The sequence below is a fragment of the Oxyura jamaicensis genome, chromosome 3, assembly GCF_011077185.1.
Source record: "Oxyura jamaicensis isolate SHBP4307 breed ruddy duck chromosome 3, BPBGC_Ojam_1.0, whole genome shotgun sequence".
In the NCBI taxonomy this organism is placed as follows: Eukaryota; Metazoa; Chordata; class Aves; order Anseriformes; family Anatidae; genus Oxyura; species Oxyura jamaicensis.
This window is the reverse complement of record NC_048895.1, coordinates 99,820,915-99,843,593: the sequence shown is the minus strand read 5'-3', so window position 1 is coordinate 99,843,593 and position 22,679 is coordinate 99,820,915. Positions and strand designations below refer to the sequence as shown.

The 22,679-nt window shown below is 39.9% G+C and overlaps 1 long non-coding RNA gene across 1 annotated transcript; it reads left to right on the top strand.

Moving 5' to 3' along the window:
* The first annotated feature begins 2,915 nt into the window (after positions 1-2,915).
* Positions 2,916-22,346, top strand: LOC118163907. The gene is made up of 2 exons (XR_004749243.1): positions 2,916-5,587; positions 21,562-22,346. It is a non-coding gene; the product is annotated as an uncharacterized LOC118163907 (long non-coding RNA).
* Positions 22,347-22,679: the final 333 nt, after the last annotated feature.

The following is a 22,679-nucleotide window of genomic DNA, read 5'->3' as shown; positions in this document are numbered from 1 at the left end:
AGTTGAAATTTGAAATTCATACAGAATCCCAGTATTATTTCTGGAAATTTTATACTTTGTGGAAAAACTCCTTGGCAGTGAGACTGTGTAGGCAAACTGATTTCTGTAAAGTGGACTCCATCGCCTCTTCTGAAATTCAGTTCATGGTCCAGCTGAACTCCCATCCTCACCCTATTTGAGAGAAAATGGTGTTCTGTACAGTCATATACCAGCACTGGTAAGCACGTGGTTGTTACGTTTTCAAATAAACACCTCTTAAATGTATTTTTGGTTTTGCAGGTTGTAGTTTTTGCTTTTGATAAAGTATATTTTGGTATTCCTTAAAAATGTCAGACTATCAATGTTGCCATCTAAAAACTTGATTTATTCTAGATTTGGAGCTGAAAATCTTTTCTTTGTGAGCAATTCAGTATATGAGTCTGGTATGTATGGAATTACAAGAAAATGTTTGTGAAGTTTTGTTTTTACTCCACAGAAACTGAATATCTCCACAGAAGAAAGGAATTGATATTTTTAAAGAGGTTTTTTGCATGATCTAAATGAATGTGGTGGTTTTACCGTGCTAGGCAGTTGAACACCACAACCGCTCTCTCACTCCCCCTCCTCAGATGAGGAGGGGAAGAAGTAAAGGAAAGAACAACTCACGGGTTGAGATAAGGATGATTTAATTAAAAAGGGGAAATATATATATATATATATATATATATATATATAATTAAGGAAATATTATTATTAATTAAACAATTCAACTAAAGGGAAAAAAGGGAAAGGGGAAAAGGGAGGGGGAAAGGGAATAACAAAACAAAACAAGTAAAGGCTATGTGGAAGTGCAGAGGAAATAAATTACTCTCTACTTCCCACAAATGAGCGATGCTTGACCACGTCCTTGAAGCAGGGCCTCAACGCACGTAGCCGGTGTTCGGGAGGAGGACAGACGTTTTCGCAACGAGAGCCCACCCCTCCCCTCTTCTTCCTTTTTCCACCTTTTATTGCTGAGTGTGACATCATATGGTATGGAATATCCCTTTGGTTGGTTTAGGTCAGCTGCCCTGCTGATGTTTCTTTCTCACTTTTTGCCCACCCCCTAGGAGGGTCAGAGAGAGTCCTGATGCTGTGCCAGCACTTCTCAGCAGCAGACACAACTCTGGTGTGATACCACTGCTGTTCTAGCTACAAGTGCAGAGTGCAGCACTGTATGGGCTGCTGCAGGGAAAGTTAACATCCCAGCCAGACCCAGTACAATGAAGTAAGTAGAAGTCTTGGCCATTTAATGAGAAGCTTGAAATAACAATATTTTGTTCACTTTAACTAAAAAGGTTGCTAACTTGAATTTGAAAACAAGAAACTTCAAGCAACACTCCTCAGTACTGACCTAGACTTTGCCGGTGGAGTAAGTGCTAAAATGCGTCTGACCTATACCGAAACCCACAAAGATGATGAACAGCTTGTCAGCGTTAGAACTGATGAAAAATAACTATTGGATGGCATGTGTAGACTTGGCATTTGTTCTAGACCAATTCTCCTTACCTCCTACCTTTTCATTTCATACAGGTGAGTGGACATAAGAAGCCGTATGATCTGTACTGTGCTCAACACTAAAATTAGTTGAGAATAGGTCATTACAAAGAATTAAGCTATTGACCATTGTATTTTCCAGCTGAGAGCAGAAAGTATTAGCTCTGTATTTGTGTTTTTGGAATTTCCAGATCTTATAACCTGGTACCTCTTGTAGTATTTGAGACTGAAATTCTTGCAGTTTCAGACTGTCAGGCTGTTCTGTTTAAGACCACAGTCTGATGTGGTGTGACACCATGAGGTAGCTATGTCATGGACATGAATTCAGCAGTGAAAAGTGAGTAACAGTAACTGTTAAGATCCATATCGGATACAAGTTCATAATGCTGTAGAACTGTTATTTGCCTTCACAAAGTATGTTGAGGGTTTTTTATGTTTGTTTGTTTTCTTTGTTGTAGGGAATATAAAGAGAGGTCCTTAAAGGTGCTTTGTTGTGGAACCTGTGGTATGAAAGCTGTTCTGAGGTTGCAGAAAGCCTATGGTTTCTGGAATAGCTGGTGAACTGACAGAGAGAAAAGTGGAAATCAGTTTTCAGGGAAGCCTAGCCTTCCTATAAAGGAAGCTGCTGAGTTTGAAGCCATGGATACGTTCCAGAACAATTCGCACATTGCTCCTGCTCATTCCACCTGCCACTCTGGTCAGTGAGGAACTAGTGAAGTGAAAAAAAAAAAATGACACAAAGAGATTTAGAGAAAGAGACAAAGAAGAAAAAGGAAAAGGAAAACTGACAAATACAGAATGAAAAGTAAATTGAAAAGGACAAGATCAGGGAAAGATCAGTTTGGTAAACAGAAATGGGAAGGACAGAAGAAATTGGCAATAAATGAAGAGAAAGTTATGGGGGTAAGGAGTTAAAAAAAAAAAAAAGATATAAAAGGTCCTTAAAATCTTCCATAGTAGTCTTTCTGCCATAATTGATTTAAGTGTTGGAGAACTGCTGTTTTTTTATTATTATTATTTTAGTGAAAATAATATTATTACTATTACTAACTATGAGCTATTCTAGCTACATTGGAGATGGTTCATGCAGCTGACAAGTCTGGGCATAAAGAAACAAATTGACCCATAAGTTATCCATCCTAACTGGTAGGCTAGGATTTTCAGCTGGTCATTATTCTTTTCAGAGATCAGGTTGCCACTACGTTTGTGAGCAGTAATGGTTCATTTCAGTGCAAAGTTATCAGATGGGGTAATCAACCTGAGCAGTAGTACCCTGAAAGGCAGGAGTGAATGGAGCAGAATAGTTCAGCTGGAAGGACCTTCAAAGATCAAGTCCAACTACCTATCCACTTCAGGGCTAACCCTGAAGTGAGGGCATTGTCCAAAAGCCTCTTGAAAACTGACAGGTATGGGGCATCAACCACCTCTCTAGGAAGCCTTCTCCAGTGTTCGACCACCCTAACAGTAAAGAAATTCTTCCTGATGTCCAGTCTGAATTTCCCCTGGTGCAGCTTTGTGCAATTCCTGCACATCCTGTCGTTGGTTACCAAGAAGATTTCAAGCTGGCCGTTTGTTGAGTCACACTAGCTATATCTGTGGTTTTTATCCTGCTCATGACTTTCAGGGAGCATCCTAGTGAGAACAACTCAAGATACTAGATTAAATTGATAAAATATCTGAGGCGCATCCTCCCTTTCACACTAACTTACCTTACAGCAGAAAAGTTTTGAGCTGTTTTCAAGAAAATCCTGACCCCCTTCTCTTTGGTCCTATACCAGTCACAACTTCATAAAGGGGTGTTAGCGCTGCAGCAGAGAAGATAGCTTTGGGGAAAAGGAGATGAATGAGTCTTACTAAATCCACGAGCCAAGCTTCCCATGTGGAGATGCATGACAAATACATGGGTTGCAGTTTTCCTGGAGCTATAACAACAGCTGCCAAGCAGCTGGGCTGAGCAGGGAGGACCTCTGATGTACCTTTTCAGCAAATTGTCCATTTATTCTGATTCTGCCCCGAGTTCAGGATTTTGGCAAGAGGAACTATGGAAAAGCTTTTAAACAGAATGAATGTAGAAGAATATGGGAAGCCTTGGAAAATCCAGTGATACCACATACTAATGGGCAAGTCTAGATGAGCTGAATCCTGTGTTGTAATAGACTTGGCAGACAAATTCTCTGAACCTCTGCCAGTTTTTAAAAATTTGCAGACAACCGAGGTAAGAGGAAGACTTGAAAACTGCAGAAATGGTATATTGATATTTGGAACAATGTGGAACAGCCGTGCAGGGAGTTGGACAAGGAAATGTTGGAGTGAGGAAATTTTAGCCAAATTGTGAATGTTGTTTTTGATTTCCTTATACAAAAATCAAAAGAAAAATACTAACAAATATATCAGAAATGAAGGTATCACATCTATGCAGGAAAGTGTGGTTTGTGCATTGTATTCCACAGAATAGCCACAATTATAATCCAAATGTTTGTATAATTTCCCATACACCTATTTTTTCTAAACAAGATGGATTGAATTTAGTATTTGATGGTATATTTAATATGTCTCTGAACACACATGAAGAGGAAAAAAAGTATTATGTGGACATGGAAGAAAATGTCCATCAAATAAAGTAATGAACCATCCCTTGACTTTGTACATTAAAAAGGGTGTGTGTGAGTGAAGAATCACTGGAATTTGATTTTTCCAGAGATTATGAACAAGAAGGCCTATTTTCCAATATGTAGTTGGTGTGGTAAAACACTCAGTTGAGTACTTTCAGCTGTGTCTAAGTGTACACATTCATTACGTCAAGCAGAAGTTGCATCTCTAAAACTGTTCCCAAAAAGGGTTATGATACTCAGAATAATGATATGACAGCCCAAACGGGAAAGCATCTTAAAATTAAGAATGTCTCTTTATCATTACGAGAAGGGCTATATAACATCTACTTACAACTACAAGAGTTAGGCTTGGATGCATATTGCTGATAGCAACTGGTAGGTAGATGGAGCCATAGATTCTTGGATGCTGTTGTTTTTTGTTGTTGTAGGGTTGTTGCTTCTCATTTAATCCGGGTAAAATGGGAAAAATCTGGTATGTATATTATTACAGGAAAGTCTGTTAGCAAAAGCTTCTTCACAATGGGATCTGTTTAATCCTTTGCAAAGCAAATACCAGAGAGCTTCAACAACTGTTCTGACCACCCTGTCAATTGTGACTGACAGTTACTTGGATTCTATTTCCTAGATAGATGCATATTTCTGATCTGTGTATTAATCATTTATTTTCAGTGTTAATACGGTTTGAATATTTCCATGCTATTGTTTGAATAACTCACTTGAATCCTGCAAAATTTTCTCTTGCAGTTTACAGGCATTTCTTTTAAAACAGGGAAAAGCTGCTTGTGTTTTAAAGTCTTCGTGCTGCTGTATCAGGAGGTATTCAGGTTTCTGTTCTCTTGTCCTATACCTCAAGGCTCAAATGACAATTTAAATTCTACAGGTTTTGGACTGGTCATTGCTGAAGGCTCAGAAGAGCTATGGATGAAGCCTGAGCGTGACTGACATGTTCATATTCATCAGAAAACAGAGTCAGCAGGAGAGAATGAGGCAGTAATTGTTGCGTTGTTCCCTCCCTCACTGCTTGTGCAGAAAGACATAGGCTGCGGGGAGGAAGCTACCTGAGGTTATTAAGATTAATACTGCTAGAAATTCCAATCAACTCACACAAGGCTGTTCCTCAAGGCTGTCAGGTGCCTACTGCCTTCTCTGATTCAGGCGGGGCCACATCAATTTTGAATTTCCCAGCAGAGATTGCTATGATTTATGAGTTTAGGAGGCTGATAAATGTGGTTAGTTGAAGTGTTCATGAAATAATTGAATCAGAATAATTTCAGTCAGCTGTGCTCAATTTATTTTCTCCAGTAACCACAGGAGGGTGCAATTTTGGATTGGGAGCTCCATCTCAAGGATTCCTATCACAGGAAAGACATTGTGGAACCTGGAATAAAAGCAACATATTTTTGCTGCCAGGCCTGTTTGACAGCCTTGTGAGCTAACTTAAGACCCATCAGAACTGGAGAGTAAGTACCCCGCGCTCTTCTGGTATGGCCCATGACAGAGTCTGAGACAGTTCTGTGCATTGTGGAATAACGTCTGTTGGGAAGGATAATGAGAGTTTTATTATTTAGTGTTTGATAACCACTTCACTGTTCATCTGGAGGGAGGAGAGGGAGTTGGCTATATTTGTTTATAGCAAATTATTTTCAGGTGACAAGTGTTATGAATATTTCACTTCTGGGTTTTGTGATTTTTTTTTTTTTTTGGAGTGGTGATCAATATGAATTCTGTGCCTACAGCGAAGGGAACTCCTGTGCATCCCTGATGAGTGATATATTAGAATTTAAACATAAAATTGTCTCTGAGTTTATCATTTGTCTTTTGTAATTTTCTCCTATAGACAAAAAATGATATTATTGGTGGATTGTTCTGGAAAGAGTACTGAATGTAAAGGGCACTGTTAAAGAAGGGGAACAGGTTAAAGCATTATGATGCATGACTCAGGTCAGGAGAGAATAGGACAGCCTAACAAGTTTAGGAATCAAGCAGAGCAAATGTGTTGCAGATAAACATCCTTCTGTGGTTATGAACAAGATATTTATTGTAGTCAATGAGAGCTGTGATCAGGTGAGTTTACGTGGGGAAAGGTAGTGGCTTCTGTCTGTCACTGTTACTCTGTTTGGGTATCTTGCAGTGTGCAAAGAAACTTTGCAAGTGGGATAAAGGCTAAAATTTAACAAACTGCTTGGTTTAGCACTAGCATATTCCCCATGTTCAATAAGACACTTGAAGTGAATTTTGTTGGCCAGGAACGTGTCAGCAGATTGGGGAAAGCTTGTCCTTTGCTGCATGGAATGGATTCTCTGTTGTGGAGTCACCATCTTCCAACTCTGTTTTTCCCTTTAGGATTTTATACCTTTCATACATTTGCTTTTTTTTTTTTTTTTTTTTTTTTTCCCCTTGGTGAATCCTTGAGCAGGTAATGGTTCCCACTACAACAGCATTTCCTCTGTCTGCAATTTTAGGTTTATCTTGTGTGGCTTTTCTCCATAGAGTTTCATACCAGCTTTTGTCACAGCTCAACTTTCTTGGAAGTCATAGCTAAAGCCATGCAGTGTGCCATAAATGGCAGAGTTGAAGAGTAAGAGCAGTTTTCATTGTTAGTGTCCTAGTCTGTGTAAGTTAAAAATTGATGGGTTTATTCTCTGGTGAGCCAGGCACATAAGCTGATGCTAGAGATACGCATTACCCGAGATAATTCATGATCATCAGTATATCCATGCTGATATGAAACATAACCTGGCTTACGTGTGACCTATTGTCTGGTCACCTGTGGCTCAAGAGGCTTGGGATATTGCCTTTCACCTTGTGGTGAAGAGCAGCCCTGTGCTTGCATAGGAAGAAATCAGTCTTTCTCTAAGCTCTTATTCTGTGTGTCCTTCCCTTGGAACTCAGGTGTTTCAGATTTTTTCCCCCCCCCCCAATGCTTAAAGTTTATTTTAATTGCATTTATTCATTCTGTCTATGGTCTTCAGTTTTGTAGAAGTGGAAGGGAGGATTCAGAATTTGGGCAAACAGTAGGATTTAGGGGTGAAATAGTCTGACTACATGTGAAGATTTGAGACCCAAACGTAAACTGGTACCATGTTTCATAGCCCACTATGACAATGCAAATTAAATATGCTGAATGTTGAAGTCCACTAAAATTCAGCTACCCAAGTTTGTGACTTTTCCACGAGTACACGTTAATTCTTGCAATTAATTCTTGATGGTTTCTTTCATCTCTCATGGTGCTTCCTTTGTCTTCAAATAATTTGGTACCATCCCTACTTGCTGTAGTTTATTTCTGTAGATCATATGAAAGCCTTTTTATTTTTGAATAATTTGAAGACTGTACTATGGGATGTGGGATCTCATAGTGATGTGTTCAGTACTGTGGCAGTGCCAGAATCCAGGCCTCTTCTCACAGATAACCAGTGATAGGACCAGAGGGAATGGCCTTAAGTTGCACCAGGGGGAGATTTAGTTTGGAAATTAGGGGACATTTCTTCTCAGAAAGAGCAGTCAGGCATTGGAACGGGTTGCCCAGGGAGGTGGTGGAGTCACCATCCCAGGGGGTGTTCAAGGAAAGGTTGGACGTGGTGCTTAGGGACATGGTTTAGTGGGTGACATTGGTGGTAGGGGATTGGTTGGACCAGATGATCTGGGAGGTCTTTTCCAACCTTTACGATTCTATCATTTTATAGTAGTTTACTCAACGTCTATGTTGCTAAGATTTTGTGTCCCTTCTTCTTCACTGCTGTGCAGTTAGGAAGATGTTTCCATGAAAAACTGTTATTGAATTTCTTGCTGAGATTACTGTCACGAAATGCATGCTCCGTCTTAGAATGGTGGGCAGGGCGTAATGAAAAATCTGCTGCTTAGTTGGCATGTGGATATAAACCAGAAAACGCTTTTCAAATCAACTTTCCAAATCAAATTTGGGTCTGGGGCTCAGTATGAAATTAGAGCACAAAATAACTACATTCTATGCAGAAGATGTTAATAGGAAAAAGTCAGGATTACAGTAATGTATTCTGCGTGGTCTTTTCTGGTAAGCTGAGAACAGCAGAAGGGCATGCGGCAGGACTGTCTCACTGGTGTTTTTGCTTCTGCTGTGAAAAGCATTTTCAATACTTGCATAATTTAGAGCATGACATTATGATTTTCAGAGCTTCAAATCGGAGTGAAGCATTTACATAATCTAATTAAATCATGTAAATGTTTTATGATAATTTTCAAGTAAGTGCAAAACTTGTTCCACAGATGCATCCCATTCTTAGGCCATTGGGGAAACCCGATTTAAGCATGCAGATGTATGTTACGAACCCTGCATGCTCTGGGAGGTCAACAGCATGCTTACTGAATGCTCTGTTCTTAGTATAACCTCTGACACCTGTTTCACAGAGCACCATCTTTCCAAGAAGCGTGAAGGTAAGCTGATACCAGAGGGAAAGGCAAAGCAGCTTTAAAAGGCTACTTGCAACCTCTTATAATTTGAATGAAAGTGATGCTACTGCAGTATGTAATAAATTGCTTCCATTTCAGTGAACATTAAAATAATCCCATGGTGACCCTCTTAGCAGCAGCCCTGCCACATGTAGTATCAGATCTCACAAAGTATGCATAGTACTTGGATGGGAAGCTACCAGGGGAAACCCCACAAATTCTCCTGGTGACTACTGGGTTTGTTTTTGCCTCTGGCTGCACTAACTCACAAAATATTGGAAGCACTTGGCCAGCATCCATGATGAGAGATGCTGTCTTATACTGAGATTTGTAAATAATCTTTTTTTTTTTTTTTTTTCCCCAGCACATTACAGTTGAAGACAGTTTAGTGATAGTACCTACTGAATCCTGTCTGTTTTTTGGTCCTAATACCTCAATAAGAAAGTGAATTAGTCCTAATTTTCCAAATGCAGGCAAGCTAATACTAAGCTAGTACTAATAATGTTTTAGAAAGTACAGCACTGCTTTGTTCAAATGAATTTGGCTCATTAGCAGAGCTAGGTTCTCTGAGACCAGGTTACTATCTGTTCTAAATAAGCTCATTGCTATTTACTTTTATCAGTGCCATACTGATTTACCGTAACTGATGACAGAAATGTCTGTGGACATTGCCAGGTGTTCTGTGCTTTCACAGTAATTCTCATGGCTGGGAAGCACCAGGGTGTTACCTGTGCCAGGCTGGTGATGTGCCACGTGCTGCTAGCAATGCAGGACTGCACACACAGTGCTGACCTGGTCTGTGCATACTCTGGGACTTGTGGGAAGTTAGTCAAGTCACTCTGATTTTTATCCCAAAAAGTGAACATTCTAAGGAAAATCTGCATCTAACTTACCTCTGAATCCAGGCGTTGTATTGCTTACTGTCACAATACATAATAATATCCACGATTTGTAAAACAGCTTGGAGCACAGTGGTCTGGAAAGCTCTGGATATTTGAAAGTCATTGCTAAAGGAGCTCACAGAAAGGTGAAATATACCAGTAGTAAATTAAGTCTTTGCTAATTAGGCATAGAAATCTAATTACTTCGCAAATTTTTCATCTAATTTTTGAGGGAGTGAAGCTAGTGTAAACTTAAAATGGAAGCTGAGATGTTCAGCACATAGTGTTAACTGCCAAGGAGAACAACACGGTGACCTTATTTGCAGCTACACATGCATCATGTGTAGGAATGCCTGTCATAGCCATAATGATTTAACATCAGGGCAGGCCAATATTTCTTGGTTCTTCCTCCGCAGTGTAGGCAGTTTCTTTTAGAGGTGGAATGGGAAGCTGTAGGTGTTTCTGGTGAAAAATGGTAATGCTCAAGAGGTGCCCTTTCCTACAAATCCAGCACTGCTCACTTTATTTCCCCTTATGAAAAAGAATTTACAAAGTCACAGCCTGGTGAATGAACTCACAGCTGGGTGAAGCTTAAGTTTTGGCATGGTTGGATTCTGTATTTTGCATTACTCAGCTGCTGATTACACAGTGTTTAGGTATAGTGATAACACTGGGAAAGTTTAAAGCTGCTGAATATATATAAATATATATTTTAAAGGTACTGAGGCTATTTCATTGTAGAAAATAACGCTTTTACTTCGAAACCTATTAATATTTTGGTCCTAGGAGATACTAACGCTTAGATGTAAAAGCTTGTAGAGCAGCTAAGGTTTAAGTCCAAACACCAAGACATTTGCTGTAGTTTTAATAGCAAGCAGTCTTTCCCTGTCTCTTACAATACTGAATTTACAGGTGTGCCGTTAGCAAGTTTAAAACAAAAAGTACTTTTCCTTGTAGCACATATTATGTGGTAAAACTCACCACTAGTGAAATGAAGACCAAAGGAATTAAAAAATACTTACACGTATTAATGGAGAGTAGTTTCACAGGAGGCTTTTGTAACAACTAGTCCCCACTCAACTTTTGCCTTGGGAAGTCTTTTTAGTCTGGAATGGTGGAAGCTCAACGTGTGAGTAAAAAGGCATATCCTGTGAAACTGGTCATGGTCTTGCATGGTCTTGGATTCGCTCTTAAAGCATTTCTACTGACCTATCTTGGTCATATACATCTTTAATATGGTGTAGTACAGTGATTGTGTATCTTCCCTAGGACTGCAACCTGACCTCCATGAATAACCATTCCTTACTTAGAGCTATGCCTTTCTCAACATTTTAAAAAATTGCTGAGAGACTTACTAAATATGTGTGTGTATTTGGTTCACCAAACTGTATAACCCTACCTGGGACATGTATGAGAACTACCAACACTGTGCAAGTAAAACTCAAGCAAGGTGAGCTTCTTACAAAACTCATTAATAATGATGAAACCTTTGCTTCAGTAGTTGCTAGGTTATATTTCTGAAAAAAAAAACAACCATCTTTTCTGCCACGGTGTATGAGCTAAGACTTGCATTTGTTAGAGTCAGTGAATCCATGAAATCAGGTAGGCTTGTGTTTAATCTTCAAAGAATCATCTTTTAGGTTATCAGTTTAAATGGAAAAGAATACTTGACCAAAAATATTAAGAGAGAAAATACTTAATTCCTTCATAATTGCTTCATAACAAAAATCTTAACGTTGTCTCATCAGACTTTAGAAAATGATTCTTAAATATCCTGTACACCAAAAGACATTTTTTCTCAGTATTCGGTTTCTTTAACATGGGGGGGGGAGATCTGAACTTAATTTAATTTTTTTTGTTGTTTTTGTTTTTTGTTTTTTGTTTTTCTATTACAAAGCGGAAACTTCTACCGGCATGGTGGATAGCTGAAATCCCCCATTTGGTATGCAGCCATGTGATTCCATTAATCTGAACTCAAAATGAGCTCAAACAAAAAAGTTCATATGGATGGGAGGGGATGGAGGAGGGAGCAAGTTTTCTATTTTTTTCTTTTAATTAAGCTGTTGCTTCTTAGTGTTATTATTCTCTTCTAGTCTTAAGTGGGAGAAACTTGTATTACGACAACAGATTATTGATCTTGTTCCTTTACAGATTGTGTGGTCCATAGCTGAAGCTGATGGTCATCAGCTTCCTGTGTTCAAACAGGAAGGACTGTGATAATCAGCTATAAAATATTAGAAGTCTGGCAGATTTTAGATGTACTTTAAAAGGATAATAAATTGATTTTTAGAAAATGGATGGTAATCCAGACATATGGCCCCATCTGATGTAAATCTATAGATTCAGTGACTTTGAAGGAGCCTCCGTGTTTATTTTAATTATTTCTTTTGCTTTTCCCTCCTGCTGCAAGTCCACCACTGCAAATAATTTACTTCTCATGAGAGCATGGTCCCTGTTGCAAGAGAACAAATTCAGGGTTTAACTTAATTTTTTTAGTCTTTGTCTTTATATTTTGATGCGTAATCTTGCAAATGAAACCACAGTTCCAGTGGGGCAAGAAGAATTCAGCTGTCTTTTATCTAAAAATGATAATGAACCCAACTCTAAGCATAGCATCTCCAGCTATGTACCCTGCAACTGCTTGAGAGAAAGAAGAAGCCACGTGGTTGCAAGAAGGATGAATTTCATAGCAATACATTAACTCTCAAAAATTTCTGGAGGAGAACATAGTTGATTTGTATTAGAAAAAATTTCCCTGATTCTTCAACTCTGATTTACTGCCACCAATCCTTCTAACTATGATGTTTCCAAAATATAAAAAGAACTAACTTGATCAAGTTTTTGGCACAGTCTGTATTTGCTTTTGGTCTTTCTTTGTAAGAGAGCCTGATCAGAAGTGAAAAAGTAATTGTTTTACAGAATCATAGAATATCCCAAGTTGGAAGGGACCCATAAGGATCATCAAGTCCAACTCCTGGCACAGCACAGGTCTACCCAAAAGTTTAGACCATGGGACTAAGTACACAGTCCAATTGCTTCTTAAATTCAGACAGGCTTGGTGCAGTGACTACTTCACTGGGGAGCCTGTTCCAGTGTGTGACCACCCTCCTGAAGAACCTCCTCCTGATGTCCAGCCTAAACATCCCCTGCCTCAGCTTAACCCCGTTCCCACGGGTCCTGTCACTGGTGTTTATGGAGAATAGGTCACCTGCCTCTCCACTCCCCCTCACGAGGAAGTTGTAGACCGCAATGAGGTCTCCCCTCAGCCTCCTCTTCTCCAGGCTGAACAGGCCCAGTGACCTCAGCCGCTCCTCATATGCCTTCCCCTCTAGGCCCTTCACCATCTTTGTCACCCTCCTCTGGACACTCTCCAACAGTTCAATGTCCTTTCTGTACTGTGGTGCCCAGAACTGCACACAGTACTCGAGGTGAGGCTGCACCAATGCAGAGTGGAGTGGGACAACGATCACTTCCCTCGACCAACTAGCAATGCCGTGCTTGATGCACCCCAGGATATAGCTGGCCCTCCTGGCTGCCAGGGCACACTGCTGGCTCGTATCCAACTTGCTGTCAACCATGACCCTCAGATCTCTCTCTGAGGGGCTGCTCTCCAGTGTCTCGTCACCCTGTCTGTATGTATAGCCAGGGCTGCCCCGTCCAAGGTGCAGGACCAGGCACTTGCTTTTGTTAAACTTCATGTGGTTGGTGATTGCCCAGCTCTCCGATCTGTTAATTGTTTTAATCTGTTTTAAATTAATTTAAACAGATTGTTTAAATCTGTTTTAATAGAGACTGGCATAAGCTTATTTAGTACTTCTGAATTTTTTGACACATTTGTTCAAGCAACCTTAGCATTATCACTACAGCTTTTTAGCATGTTCACTGCTTTAGCTGCTTTCTTTTAGGGAGGTTTTACAAATACCATAGTGTCACAGACTGCACACTTAACATGAATGAAACAAGAGGACATGGTCTGATCTTCAACAAAGCCTGAGTTTAACACGACTCTTCTCTTGTCGTTGATCAAACTGATTGACATGTTATTATGGTTGGACAAAGTTAAAAATGACACTTATTTGGTGGTTTTTTTTTTGGCCTTGGGAATGTTCGGGGGCCTGTTAATCATGGTGTTCTGCATATAGAATCTGTTTTGTCCTCCACAATTGCAGTGTCTGTACACATAATATGATTAATTTTATTTGCATAATATTCAACTGTAACAAAGAAAAAGCAGGAACATAAGTTGGTTTAAGTGATTTTCTCAGTTAAATCGAACATTGTCTGTGGATGTGCCAGAGGAGATACCCCAAGCGTTTGAGGATTCTGTTCAGAACTTGAATTGCTAGGTCATCCTTTTTAATACTATAGAAACATTACATCCTGCTGATACTTACTAATAGCGTGATAATTCAGAGGAAACACCTGTTGGTATAGTTTAATGTTATACCTGGAAGAGAAGGGTTAGATGGCACTGTTAATTTTAAACGTCTCAGACAGTTTGGCATCCAAGATCATGTCAGCAGGAAGATCCTACCCAGAGCATGCAGGTATAGTTAATCGTTGGACATTAGTGCAAGAGAAAGCAGAGGTGGAAGCAAGCACTGAAGCTGTCTTGTGTGCTGGTTGTAGAGCTGACTGCCATGCTCTGAATACGATCACAGTCCCATCAGTTTTTCTTTCACCCTTGGGGAATCACAACGATCAACTAAAATGAACAGAAGAGCTATGTGTTATGAGAAAAGCCTCTGCACTGTAATTCAGAACTAAATAGCCTTCCATGATCTACTCCTGGAATGTATGGACAGTTACTGCTCTGCTGTGATGACATGTGATCTTAAGTGTTTGGAAGGGAGTTTAATTAAAAAAAAATACTTCAGTGCATCTGGCAGTGGAAAAAAAAATTAATTTTGTTTAATTTTTAATCAGACAGCCTGAGACAACCACTGAGCACTACTTGACAATTAGAATACTAATGAACTACACACTGGGTTAGCCTGTTTTTAAAGGACAGCAAGCAGTGCGCTCAGAGGTGAGGGATTCAATTTTGTTCCAGTCAAGTCTTCATGTGTTTACCTTCTCACTTGGTAAGAATTCAGGAAGTGTTTGTCTTTTTTTTTTTTTTTTTTAAATCCCACCCCACAACTAATTATTTTTCAAATGGAAAAAGCACAGTGTGTGGTAAGTGGCTTTCTTGAAAGCATTCTTGAAAGATATATAAACAACATAAAACATTAATCTTCGCTGTTTAGGGCACCATCAGTGTCTTAAGCATTTTCTTTTTGTTTGTTTGTTTTCATTCTTCTACTAGCATATTTTCAACACTCTACCATTCTGCAACAGTTTGAAGTCTTTGCTTTTCATGCTTTCTGGAAACTAGATACTGTAGTCATTATTCTAGAATACACGGTTTCACAAAAATTAGGGTGAAGAAAGAAATAAATTGCCCATGCCTAAAGTGTTTATTTCTTATAACCTTTATAAGCAGCTATCTATAGCAAGGCTGAATAGAGTAAGAAATGCTTAATAAATTCCGATGAGTTCTGAAACACAAATTAAGTAGCCTAACCATCCATAGTGGCCATGTCATACTGGCCTCCCTGTGAAATGGATATTTTATTGCCCCCTCTATGTCACATTGTCAAATGGAGTGATATAATTACACCCTAGCTGAGATGAAGGATTTCTGCTAGCACTTAATACATGCTCTCTTCCGGCCTTAAACATTAGCAGAGGGCCGTAGTTGCCTGTACTCGGCTGCAATCCTTTCATTTGCCATCACAGCAAGTAGCTACTGAATTCTGAGCTCTGTCACTTTAGAACAGCCTGGACCCAAGGCCTGGCACGGGCAGAGGTGGTTGTGAGGCAGCTGCCTGCTGAGGGTGGCAAAACAGCTGCTGGCACCTTTGTGTAGTACCAGGCCCCCAAAAGCCAGTCCTGCTTCACTTTTCCTGTTAGTAGAAGCTGGGTTGAGGCAAGGACTTTTTCACTAAGAGGAGGGAGGCAGATGTTATCAAAAATGGAGACATTGCCTGCACCTCTCACATCTTTCCAGCATTCAGAGCAACAAGTTTGACCCTAGGGCCTTCCATCCTCTTTTGAATTAGCTCCTCATTTTCCTTCCTCTCTTCACAGCAAAGTCAATAACCTACACCTCAGACTTGGGAGTCAAAATTCAGTTCTTTCTATACTGCTGAACTTGGCCGATTCCTGATTTAATCTGACTGTATGCCTACTGCCCTGCATGTGCAACATCAGCTTGGTCCCACTCGAGCCCAGTCTCCTCCAGCTCTGAAGGTGTTTGCAGTGGGTTTACGTGGCAAGGTTTTGGTAGCAGGGGGCCATAGGGGTGGCTTCTGTGAGAAGGATCTAGAAGCTGCCCCATGTTTGGTAAGGGCCCCACTGCTGACCAGAGCTGAGCCAATAAGTGATGTTGTTTTGCGCCTCTGTGAGAGCATATTTAACACAGGGAAATAAAAACGCTGCACCACACAGCAGCTGGGAGAGTGAGAGGAGTGAGGAACAGCCTTGCAGGCACCAAGGTCAGTGAAGAAGGAGGGGGAAAGGTGCTCCAGGCACCGGAGCAGAAGTCCCCTGCGGCCTGTGGTGAGGACCATGGTGAAGCAGGCTGTTCCCTGCAGCCCATGGAGTTACCACGGTGGAGCAGGGTTCCACGCTGCAGCCCGTGGAGGAGACCATGGTGGAGCAGGTGGACCTGCACCGACAGAGACTGTGGCCTGTGGAAGACCCCTCCCAGAGCAGATTCCAGGCCGGACCTGCAGCCCATGGAGAGGAGACCACACAGGAGCAGGTGACCTGGCAGGAGCTGCTGCCCGTGGGGGACCCAGGTTGGAGCAGTTTGCTCCCGAGGGATGGACCCCGTGGTATGGACCCATATCTGGAGCAGTTCTTGAAGAGTTGCTGCCTGTGGGAAGCCCACACCAGGTCAGTTCAGCAAGGACTGCATCCCGTGGGAGGGACCCCACAGCACAGGGGACGAGAGTGACCGAGAAGGAGCGGTGGCAAAGAAGCGCTATAGACTGAGTGTAACCCCCATTCCCCTGTTCCCCTGCAGTGCTCGGGGGGGAGGAGGTGGAAGAGGGTGGATGGGGGGGGGGAGGAGGGGGCAAGGTGTTTTTGGTTTCTTTCCTTTGTTTCTCGCTTCTCTAGCTCATTAGTATTAGGCAATAAATCTTACTATCTACCTATGCTGAGTCTGTTTTGCCCATCATGATAATTACTGCGCGATCTCCTTGTCCTTATCTCAACCCTTGAGCCCTTTTCATCGTATTTTCTCCCCGCTCCTCTTTGAGGAGGGGGAATGAGAGAGCGGTTGTGGTGGAGCTCGGCCGCCCACCCAAGTAAAACCACCACAGTGTTGCTATGGGATGCAGAACTGTGCCTACAGCTGGGAATACCATTTCCCCAAATGATTGAAGAGGACACCAGCTAGGGATGGAAATGTAAAACAAGGTGACACATCTCACCTTACACAAGTTAGACTACAGCTTTCAAGAAAAAGGCACACCTGAAGTTTCAGTGGTGTGAGTAAACTTTGCTTCCAACACTTAGCAAACAAGAGGAACCCCAAAGCATCCAGATCAAAGTGGGTTATACCAGGCCACCGTCTGTCAGCCTTTAGGGAGACGTTTGCTCACCAGTTTTGAATGTACTTATGATTCCATGGATAGGGAAGTTTTCTTTTTGATTTGTTGTAAATACTTAAATTTGATTCCTTCTGCAAGATTGTTCCATTCTTGTCTGAACTTTGCAAAAAGAGAATGTCAAAAAAATCTGACCCGTATCACCATTTGGACATTTTTTTTTTCATTATACAGTGCTGAACCAAAAAAAAAAAAAAAGCTAACTACACAGGAGAGGCAGAATATCTAAATATAATAAGTAGTCTTTCAAAACATAGAATCATTCGACTATATATTGTAAATGAAACTCTGCCCCACTTTTACTGCCAGCACCAGCAAATGGAGACCAGTGTTCTAAGAAGTATTTAGTATGTAGTTCTAGGGAGCTAAGATATCTGAGTGAGAAATCTTTGACTCCATCAAGAAAGATGTTTTTCCCACTGTTCCCATGTTTTAAGTGCAAGTTTTTAGGTTTGCTTTGGTTGTGTTTTAATATGATAAACTGAGCACAAGGAATGAAATCATCCATAAAGATGGTGACTGTTGGTATTTAATATTATTTCATTCAGCTGCTGTTGGTATTTTATATTATTTCATTCAGCTGCTCTAGACATCATTGCATGGTTGATAAATAATCATAGATGTTATCCAGATGTCTATATTATAGCTTGCTTTGTAAACCTAAAGCCACATTTTTGATCAGCAATAAACCTTTTGAAAATCTTGCCTGGGATGTGAACAAGTCAATGGTGATGGTAGGAGGTGAGGAATAAAGAAGTAGTGGTTCTGGAGAATAGTACTCCAAAGAGGGTGTGGGAGTTCATGGATAACTGTAGAGGTTTCACTAAACTGAGATAAGGTGAGCATGTAGCCATGCGTTTTAAATAACAGCTTATAAACAAAAACTTGCTGAGATAAAAACCTTACTGTTCTGTTCAGTACTTTGGTTTTGTTCCTGCAAAAGTCAATACGTGTAAAAGCCAATACGTGTATCCAATCCAATACAAAGATGGAAACAGTGCATAAAAGGTGGAAAAGGAAGATGTGTGGTGTCATGTAGGAACTAATTTCTCACATAAAGGCCATGTCCCATGTCCTCACTCATGGGTTAGGTAGCTGCTTGTCTGGTGCGTGAGGCATGAAGTGCGAGCTGCGTCTTGTTCAGAAGCGGGCAGAGCAGAGGTCTCATATCTGTGGCTCCTGTAGTGTTGAAGTGCAACTATTTGCCTGAGACTTAAGGAGTGACACTGGTAGTAGAGAGTGGATCATGGCATGTTGGCATGTGCTGAGAGGCACAAGGCTCCCTGCGTGTTGGGCAGCACTCACACTTCAGTGCTGGTTGCTTATCTGCCAGTGCACAAATCTTTATAGTTAACGAGTGGACAGTAAATTTACATTAGAAAGTGCAGCAATTCTGGATGATCTTCCTTAGTGCTAGTGGTCTAAGCAGGCACTCTGGCCTTGTTTATTTTTAATAAAGGTGTTATAGCATATTGAGATATAGTGCTGGACAAAGCAAGACAAAAGAAGTAACGCTTCTTTGTTTAGCAAACCAAGTTGGTCTCCACATTTCCCCCTTTTCCTCCCTCCAACCTCTGCTACCTTGGCCATCAAAAGTTACAGTGAAAATAATTGTATGTTTGTTACGGATCTGACTGCTGTGCTGCTTTAAAATGTATTTGTACAGTTCTATCATTGTAATCTATTTTTCAGCCTTGGTGCACTATATGTATAGAACAGCAAGATACTGATCAGTGTTAGCAATTCTTTGTTCATGTACTCAAATCTTTTAGCAGCACATTTGGATAAATACTGTAGTTTTTAATAGCAATGTGTGTATCTGCTGTAGTCATCAAAAGACATTAAGTAGAGAACTTTTTATTTCTTAAAAATTCCTAATCAGGGTGGAATAAGATATTGTTTTTGTGCTCAGCATTTTGTGCTAATGTTGAATAGCATTAATTGAAGGTCAAATTCAGTTGCCCAGCTCTAGTTATAAGACAGTCCTCTGAATGTGATTCCCTTTCTTGGAAAAGAGGGATTTTAGTGCCTTGTATGCTATTAGTTTCAGGCTGGTGCTTAACAGAAATCTGCAGTATTCACAGCAAACAACATTAAAAGAGTGTACTCAAAGTACTGTCCTACTTTGAAGGTGATCAGCATTGTTAATTGTCTCAAATTCTTATATCTTCTACAAAATGTGACTATGATGTGTTACATTAGCCTCTGGAAATGCTTTTGGCAATCCATCAGAAAGGAATGCAGTAGATACAGTAGTGGAAAGTTTTCGTATATGTACTTATGTACAAAATTAGCTTGTGTTTAAACTACTACTTTCGTGTAAGTGATACTTCTCCTCTTAGGGTTTCTTAAAGTAGTATGTAAAGTAGTTTTTTTCCTCTCCTGAAGGGTTACCTGCAATTGGTGCAAATATATAAAAATTGTCCTATGATTAAATGCTTAATGTCAGTTGGAATGCAGTTCTTTCACGTAAATAATGTATTGCAAGATGTTAATGCCAGAAAAAATCCATTATCTTTTGTCAAAATTGAACAGGCTTCTTTAGCTTAGCAAATTTAATTGTGTTTATAATGACAAGCTTAACTAAAGCAAATTTATATGTAGAAGTAAAGGTTTCTCAAGAAGTCTGAACAGACCTTGACTGGAATATGACCGATTTCCTCGTTTTATTCACTTTCATTTGGATAAGGGGGGGCATTCTTATAACCATGTCTCTCTAATACACTCTTTGAGGCATCAATAAGTTTATTTTCTAGGCTAAACAAACTTGCCCTACTGAGCAGCAGAATATACTCAAAAGTTCATTCAAATATGTTAAACTAACAAAGTTACAAAAGTATGATGTCATATAAATATGTACATAAGATCACATCTCCTAATCACAACTCACAGTAGCTTGAAGACTGAGCCAGCATTCTTTTGATATTGTGTTGGTTTAAGTTACTTGGCTTATTCCGCTGATAATGTTTTAACGTGCAGATTTAGAGTGACTATTTTAGGATAATATTGAATGTATATAAATAACATCTATAAAATGCACTTAAATTCCCATGTCATGACCACATAAAAATAACAGGCTAGACATAAAGGGCCTGATGAGCAAACTCAAAACATTCACCAGCTTCTTTTGAGAAAAGTTCTGTGATGTTATTGGTAAATCACAGAGGGTGATTCTTCATTGTTCAGAAAAATGAGCCAAGTCTGTTGAGCAAGGAGAGTGAAACCAAATTTCAGGTAAGTCGAGCACATTTTCAGTGCAATCGGGTCTTGCATCCACAGATCCATGCACAGAAATATAGCTGTTACCTCTACTGCGACAGAGGCAGCAATGTTAGTAGATTACAAGCACTATCTTTAAAAAAAAAAAAAAGGGGGGGGGGGGGCACAGTAATTGGTAACAATTAGGGAGACCTACACAGAATACAAATTGAGTTGAATATTAGTCTGGTTGTGCTGTTTGATCAGTTTAATATTGTTTGGACACTTGGAGAGAAAGTGTTCAGCCCAGCAAAATCCCTCTGTCTGAGTTGCCTGGGAGCTAGAACTGTGTTGGCTGACATCTGTACTTTACTGTCTCCTGACCCTAAATGTGGTGGGATATTGGAGGGAGTAAACAAGGGGAGATTTTCAAGCTGGTTTCTCTCCTGTTATCCTGCTTGTGAATATGTAACATCTTTCCCTCTTGGCCCTGTTTGACATAGGACATAACCTGGCTGTGAACTGAGGTTGCCTCTGTCCTATGATCAGAATCCAGTTAATCAACTGAACTTTAAAATAAGACGTCCATTTCTTGGTCTCAGAGGGAAGCTCGGAGAAGATCTGTGTTGATTTCAGTTTTAGGAATTTCCACTGACAGCATCTAAGTCCAAAACTAAATTTAAATAGGAGATGGGGCACACAGAAAAATCTATAGTTCTGTAAACAAGCATTCTTAATAAACAAAAGCTGTTATGGGAAGGCTATTGGTATTTTGGCATTACTCAGCATTTCAAAGTATACTTCTTGTTCAAAAAGGTACCATACTGCACCATTTGCAGACTTGTTCTTTTTGTTCTTTGTGTATTTAGGCTTACTCTTGTTTAGCTTAATACCTGATGTTTTCATCATTTTCAGTTGCTCTAGCTTAATATGGCAGTGGGAAAGTGCTGGACTCTTTCTAGTGTATATTTTTGTTTCCTTACAGTCCTGGTAGCAGCTAAATGGTAATTTTACTCTGGAAAACGGCTATGAGAAACAGTTTTCTGGTAATTTATTAACAGCTTTATAAACCAGTCTATGATCACATCATCTTTGTTGTTCCTAATGCATCTGTATCAAACGCAAATTTCCAGCTTACCTTGTTGGGCTAGGGATAATTGAGGAAAAAAAAAAAAAAAAAAAGCTTGTAGTGTGATAACATAGCCTGCTGGATGAGGAAGTAATGAATTTAGGATGTCCGTGATGCAATTTTTTGCATTTATTCTCTAGAGTGGAATTGTATCTTAAGAGTCTTTGGGATTTTGAGTGATACAAAACATTTACTGAAGTTGACAGTGATTGAGAATGAAAGCTTTTTTGGGACCAAAGATGGATTATAACCACTTTTCTATTTAAGTAAGTTGAATTAAGAGTCTTTTTTTAATGTTGGCTTTTGCCATGTATGAAAACCCAGTTGTCCTCTTTTTAAAGATAAATAAACAATAAAACAACACAATTCATTCATCAGAAGCAAAACATAAGGGGAAAAAAAAAAAGTGTTGCTTATTGAATACAATTTTTGGAAGGCAGCTTGCTACTCAGACCAGAGGTGGGACCTAAAAATAGCATGGGAATATGGCTTTTGCAGCAGAGCATGTTCTGGTCTGATACTTCAGAAAAATGTTGAGTAGCAATTCTTTTACCTTAGGACTCTTGAGCTCTTCAGCAGGCGCGTTTGAAGATGGGTGAATGATAGAATGCAATTATTTTGGGAGTCTCTGGAGGTTACATTCTCCCTGTCATGTCTTCCGTGTAACTCATTTTTCCCTACCTTTCTACTTTTATCTCTCAATATTTTGAGAGATACCGAATACTGCTTACTTGTGATGTACTCTTTGGTTGCTGCAATACAAAATAGCATGCCAGACCTCCATTGAATTAATCGAATTGGACATCTACGATGAACTGTGGGGAAAAAAGTCTTGAGGCTTAATAAGGAATGGTATTGTACCTCCCTGATTCTTGGAAATATTTTCAGAACAATTTTAATGAAATAAAGAAGCTTTGCTGAAGCATCTGTCTCTGTCTAGAAACTGTATTGGCTTTTATACATTCCATGGGTTGAAGTTAACAGTTTCTGTATTGTCTGGTCAGGTCTTAGTTTGTATTTTTGCTTGTATGCATTTACAAGCTAAGCTACCATGGCTTTGAGCAAATAGTGCAGTTAATTTAAACATTGGGCAGAACAGGTTTATTTGACTCCAATTCATCAGCAACCAGAGGTTATGAACCTCAGCCTATTAGATGCGCATTAATGATGTGAGTAATGGCACTTACTCTTGCCAGTTTTGCTCTGGCGGTTGACTTCCACAGCAACAGGTCATCATCAGGGAAAATTCTAGGGTAAA